The 6000-nt window shown below is 42.8% G+C and overlaps 1 protein-coding gene across 5 annotated transcripts in view; it reads left to right on the top strand.

The window, feature by feature from the left end:
* The first annotated feature begins 1278 nt into the window (after positions 1 to 1278).
* LOC121598029 overlaps positions 1279 to 6000 on the top strand; it is a 22841-nt gene continuing 18119 nt past the window's right edge. For all 5 annotated transcript variants that reach the window (XM_041924486.1, XM_041924487.1, XM_041924484.1 and 2 more), the window contains exon 1: positions 1279 to 1428. The gene's annotated coding sequence lies outside the window, so the exon portion shown is untranslated. The remainder of the gene's footprint in view (positions 1429 to 6000) is intronic.

The raw sequence follows: 6000 nt of genomic DNA, 5'->3' as shown, positions 1-6000 counted from the left end.
TCAGAACATATTTTTGTTTGAATACTATCCCAGCCTTGGCACAGTCTGGTCTTAATCAGCTACGCATATATTAAAAGGGTACATTATGCGATTCATTATTTATTATTGTTTAGTGTATTAATAAAGTCTTAAAAAAAGTGTGGAAAAGTTATGTTCATAAAAGCTTTTAATTTCAATTTTATGCCTTTTCAACGATTATTTTCTATATCTATTTCAGACAGTATTTAGATTTTTATTGCATAAAAATAATGATGACATTTTTTTATAACGCATGCTGAACACCCCTGCGCTCGCTTGCACAGCCACATCGCTCGGGGGGAACGAATGTGTACACTGTCACACAGACCAAGCGCCGCTGGCTGAGCAGTGAGAGCGATGCAGGGTTCTTGGGAAGCGAATTTTTATTCCGTATTGTTCAAAGTGTTTGTTTATTATATTATTATATGCTTAATGAGGTAAAATCGGAATGAAAACGATATTTCAAAAGCAAAAGTATGTATAAAGCATACGAACAAAGCAACTACAACTGATTTACACACATTGTCAAAGGAAGGTAGGGCAACAAACCATGTCATTAATTGTAGTAACACAGCACGTCAGACATTAAACACCACAAAGTTGAAGCAAATCAATTTGCTTGATTTGTCAATTGTTTCTAAAAATTAAGAAAAACAAGTGTTTAAATATTAAAATTCATACCTATGTCCTGGAGGACCAAAAAATGTATAAAAAATAAATACATTTTTAATCGTTTTTTATTGATGTATGTAATCTATTTAATTTAATTTATTCATTTTTTTATTTTTCATATTCTCCTTTTTAAATTAATTTTATTAATTCTAATTATTTTGTTTATTTTATCAATTTCATTGATTTCATTAATTTTATGTATTTATTTATTTTTTTATTTATTCCCCATAAACTAGCAACGAACTTTTGCTCGCACCCTATCCCAACCGCACAAAGCAACCACAACAACTTGCCCCTCCATTCACTCCCGATTCCAGTGCACAATCTCACTGACTTACGCCTAGCATAAGCAGCCCAGCCCAGTGCAATGCGGAACGATCGCGAGCACGGAAGCACGTGGTTAGGAATCCGAGGGAGCGGCGCATTGGAGAGCACTGTGAGGTAATGAAGCAAACAGTGAAAAAAGAAAAGAAACTCCTCACGATCGCGAAAACCGATCGTCTCCGATGCGATCCGCGCGTGTACGCACGACAGCCGAGTAGGGCGCGCACACGAGCGAACGCAGCCAAGTTGTGCTCTCTCTCGCAGGCGCCAACATTAGTTTGGCTGCAGCATCCAACGGTTGCGGATCTGGCCCCGGGCCCGTCGTCTTCTTGTGCCGGGTTGCGGAACGGTGCGTCCCGCAAAATAAACGCGCTTTGTGTAGTTCGTGCAATCGTGTGTGCGTGTGTGTGCATGGTAGGTGATAGTTCAATTCTGGATGGTGATGTTTAGCAGCAAAATCGAAACGAACAGTGAAACAACAACCCCAAAAGCTAGTGATCACCGCGTGCGATAGCGCAACTCATCAAGCCGCGTTCCGCTGGGTGGCCGTCTCTCGATAGCTAAATTTATTTTCTTAGTGGGGTCTCGGTTCTTTTCTTCGGTTTCTTTTTTTTTTTTTGCACATCACCGGCATCGTTTTAACGAACTGTTTACAGTTTACAGTGACCACCCGCAAAGTCTCGCGATGAGTGAACAACTTTGGGGGAAAAAATTGGCGAAAATCTAAAGAGGTTTTTCGTAGTGCGGTGTGCAACCTTTCTACCCATTTGGAGCACACACACACACACACACACACACACACACACACACACACACACACACACACACACACACACACACACACACACACACCCGTGTTTGGAGAATCGATGGCAATCGTGTGGCTTGTTTGAAACGGGTTCGATTGTGCGCCATTTGACACCGATCGACACACGCCAGCACGGGTGCGCAATTGAGCGGTAATTGGAATCGCGTCCGTACTCTAGCCTCACCGCAGCCCGTGCTGGTCCGTTACGGACAATTAGTGAGCCGGTGTGTGTTGGACGGCGTAAGCGACCCCATCCCATGGGCTTGGCTGTGAGTGTGGTGTTGTGTTTGGGATATTGCCGATCGCCATCGCGCCTTGCTGTAAGCGAAATGGTCACTCTGCGGTCCCACACACCATGTGGTCGAATAGTTTGGTGTGATGTCGCGTTCCCACATTTCTGCAGTTTATTTTTAAACTTTCTAAAACTATCAGCGCAGGGAGTGAGGGATTGGACATCTCACGCACCACACTTTTTTTTAGATTTTTTCCAATACTCTGATCGCCGCTGGTGGCGTGGTGCGACATTTCCCTTCGATCGCGTTGCCATTTTCCACCCCTTTTGACAGAGAGATTAATTGAGCCGATTAATCATACGACTTTCGGACCATTGCTATTGGCAATGCTGTTTTCAAGGGGGAATGGAACTGTGGCATGAAACAGCCGGCGGATTTCCCGAAATGTCGAACAAGAGTTTCGTTTTGCGGCACATGGCGACGCATGGTCTTTTACGATCGGCGCTTACAATCAATGGTTTGTGTGTGTGTTTTAAGTATCTGCTCCCATTCTCGTGTGTTGCCTTGAGTAGAAACACATAAAGAAACACAAACGAAAACAAACATTAAACAGACCTGTGGCGATGCTACCCAGGCCCCGTCCCATACGATCGGGCGGGATCAATGTTTTTTCGTTCGTTCGTTTTGTTTTCTTTTTTTTTTTGCTTTTTCTCCTTCTCCTATTTTGATGCCGCAAACCGTTAATTGACCATATGTCACCGCTGTGGCCCCGCAAGCGCACAAACGTAGGCCGTGTTTTTTTTCATTGATTACGTTTCCGACTGACTCCACTGACCATCGCAATCTATCGCCATTCTTGCGCTGTGGAGTAACACAGTTACGGTTGAAGCACAAAACAAAACAAAAAACTATCTACGCACAGTCGGTTTTGGTGCGAGAGGTTAAAGGGTAGCGCACTTGTTTGCACCTTCATAAGCAAGCGCGGCGTGGAAAGGGGTGCAAAACCAATTGTTTCTATAGGGTGAGTTGGAAAGTTGGCAGTCTTGCAGAAGATGTGCGTGCTGAAATGTGGCATTCGTCGCGTTGATGGTTGAAAAAGGTGTTTTTGGAAGTAAATTCAATTATTTAATTGTTGAAAGAAAATGCGACCAAAAGGTTCGGGTGAACATGATAAATGGAAGCAATTTGATAATTAAGTGAATTTAATAGTCCATTTTCGACGTCACAATTGGGAACCAATGGATGTCAACGTCGCAGTCAACTAAAAGATTCTGTGCAAAGGAGGATTTTGCATTAAAAATTGACTTATTTCAGTTGGCTATATAAAAAAAACTAAGCAAGAAAATTTCTTTCCATGAACATCCTTTGAAAGGTAAATACTTGCATAAAGGATGTACGACCTTTCGAGCTGCCTTCCGTCAGTTGTTCGGAATCTTCGCCGAATTGGTAGACGAAATCAAGCCGGCACATGTTTTTAAGATATAACCTTCGATTTTTATCAATTTTTCCTCGGTTTTCGCGACAAAACTGTTGAAGTAGAGCTATTGTATCATGTTGGTCTAGAAAAGTTCTATGGGGCACAGCTGAGGAATATTAGACCGGTTCACGAACTACTGTGTCATATCGAAATGACGCTAAAATTCGCGTGAAATGATCGCATTGTGTTGTTTCCCAGATATTAATTCACTGTTTGACCGTTTGCATCGACCTCCTAGCCAAGCGAATGCAGCGATGAAACGAATGTTCCTCGGTTTTTATTTTCAGCATAATTTGGAGCTTCTTGTCGGTAAGGGTCGTCGGCCATTCGGAAGGCGGCCTTTTTTATATGCTCTGGTGGTTGTCTAATAGTGCCACGAGGTTTTAAATGCCGGAATAGGCTTATACGACGTTCATAAACTGCCGCTCGGAGTCCGTTTTAAACGCTTGGGAGTGCCGTTCTTTGATCGCACACGCTTCTGAACGAAGCTGCTTTACTTTCTTGGCCATCATGGTTAGAGTTCAACTGATACAGGGGTCAAATTTTGTCCGCTGACTCATGGAATACTGTTATAGAAAGTGCAAGTCACGTTTTGTTAGTGCGAATGAAGATTAACTCACGAAAAATCGACAATTCTTGTAAATTTTTTTATACAAACGTTACATTGTGACGGTATGGACGATCTTCTCACGATCATTTTTCAGTATTTCAATGCAATGTGGTTGAAACTGTTATATCTAACTGAATCTATTGAATATATCAATATAAAGACACTTTTCCCCCATCTGACGTAAACAGTACAATGAAAACACGTTTTCAAGATGCTAAACACTCTGAACAAGAAAAACAGGAATAAATATGCAATAATTATACGGCAACTTTGTAGGTTAGAGGCGAGTTCCATTAAAATGGATAATATTTACTTTCAATTTTAATTAAAAAAAACAGTAAATATTAAACGATCAATCATCAATTTTTTCAACAAATTTTTCAACCCACCCAACGGATTTTCCTACTGCTATTTCTGTCCCAAAACATTTCTCCGTCCATGTGGAGCCGAAGTTAGAGCTGATCTCCACCATCGCCGCCACCGATCACAGTTTGGCAGCCAACAAAAATGCGAATTTCGCCGCCACTAAAAAGTCTCGCAAGTGCCAGCCGGCATCAACCGATGATAGACATCCTCATCGGTTAGGCAATAGTGGGGGACAAATGTTCCCCCATTCTATACAGCAGTCAGGAGGTCACAAGTGAAGAGATAGTTGCAAGACGAAATTTCTGGGGAAAAGTAACGTTTTTTTTTATGCAACAAAACTCCGACGCCTCTTCCGTCGTTTTGAGATTGGGAAATAGAAAAATACACACGCAACGGGGCGAGTGCAGCGCTACAAGAATAAAGATCATTACTTAAACTCCTACACATCGAGACCCACTCGTGGGGGTGATTCCTTCGAGACCGAAGCAAGACAGACGCCGTGGGAGGAAGCGGCTAGCAGCCAAGGAGCTGCTTTCGTGAGGGTGATGAAATTCATTACCTTTATTGTTATTAATGGTGACCAATTTGCGAAACGAAACGATCGCGTCGATGCGTCCCGTGCACTGTACAATGGCAGTCACTCTTACAACTCTTCTACCGGACGACGATGAAGCTGTTACTGTGACGGTGTGTGAGCATGATTTTACTACTTACTAAAGACGTTGACGAGTGTGCCGCTTCGTTCCACAAACATAAACAGTCACGTTTTAGCTGTGTCGAGATGTTTGGGATTTCGGACGAGATGTTCACAAGATCTAACACAACAGGAGAGCAGCAAGAAGATAAATAGAGTAAACAAAAGGGTCCACTGTCGTTGGGTCCACTAGATCGGATGGGGGTAATGGAGCATTCCTTGGTGACTCTTGATGATGATGTGATTTACTAATTGAGGCTTATTAGATCATTTCAATCGCAACGAATGAGGTCAACGTTCGAGTTGGTTGAAATGCACATGAAACATGAAACCAATTCCTCTCCCAAATGACGTCCATTTTCAACGTACAAGAGAGGAACCGTTTTTCGCTTTTAACAAATCCTCCCAAACCGATCGAGCTGACCGCAAAAATGGAGCTGACGATGGAGTTTCGATTTTCGTACCTACCTCAACCGCACCACGTTGCAGCACATCCATCGACACGGAACCCCACCCGGTCGGTTGGAAAAGGTTTTTTTTGTTTTTTTTTTTTTTTTTTTTTTTTTTGAAGTGGAATGATTGAATACGCAATGACGCGCAAACGTCCGGTCAGAAACAGTTGCGAAAACTGTTGAACCCGTACGATGATGATCGTACTCCCGTGCGCTTGCCTAGCCGGAGTTGGGTTTCTTGCTTTCTGGTTGTGCTTTCACCTCGCACCACACGCATCAAGTATAAACAGAACGCGTGCGTCCACTGGGATGGAAACTATTCCAACCGAGACCCAACAGCCAAACG

Source organism: Anopheles merus, chromosome 3R, assembly GCF_017562075.2.
Source record: "Anopheles merus strain MAF chromosome 3R, AmerM5.1, whole genome shotgun sequence".
Lineage (NCBI taxonomy): Eukaryota > Metazoa > Arthropoda > Insecta > Diptera > Culicidae > Anopheles > Anopheles merus.
Note: the sequence above shows the minus strand (reverse complement) of the source record. Positions and strands in the feature narration are given on the sequence as shown.